The sequence below is a fragment of the Etheostoma spectabile genome, chromosome 11 (genome assembly GCF_008692095.1).
Source record: "Etheostoma spectabile isolate EspeVRDwgs_2016 chromosome 11, UIUC_Espe_1.0, whole genome shotgun sequence".
NCBI classification, from domain to species: Eukaryota; Metazoa; Chordata; class Actinopteri; order Perciformes; family Percidae; genus Etheostoma; species Etheostoma spectabile.
Genome location: NC_045743.1, coordinates 23,437,892 through 23,438,337, shown reverse-complemented (window position 1 = coordinate 23,438,337; position 446 = coordinate 23,437,892). Strand labels below are relative to the sequence as shown.

At 39.9% G+C, this 446-nt stretch overlaps 1 pseudogene; it reads right to left on the bottom strand.

Annotated features, from left to right (window-relative positions):
• Positions 1-16: 16 nt before the first annotated feature.
• LOC116698445 (trace amine-associated receptor 13c-like) overlaps positions 17-446 on the bottom strand; it is a 3,120-nt pseudogene continuing 2,690 nt past the window's right edge.

Here is a 446-nt window from a genome sequence, read left to right as displayed (position 1 = left end):
CAATTTAGACTTAAAGACAGGAAAGTATATCTTCAATTTCTCTATTTGATATTTCAGTCACTGAACAGCAGGAACATATTCATTCCTTTAATCCTTAGACCGAGTCTGATCCCAGTCCCTCCACAGCCTCTCTACAGCATGTTGGTCTCACGGGAGCCAGGCTGCAGTATCTAAAGAGTAACTATGAGTTTAACTGCTTTTCTAAACCAGGGGTAAAACAAGGCATAGATCACAGGGTTTAGACAAGAGTTTAAAAAATAAAACATTGGGAGAATAAAGGATGCATATGACGGATTAACAAATCTGTCACCTGCAAGAGAAACAGAGTAATAAGGACAGTAACATATTAAAAACACAACTACCAGAACACCAAGATTCCTGGCTGCTTTCAGCTCTGATCTCTTTGCCTTTGGAGTCACTGACAGCTGGAGTGTGACAGCTGTAAT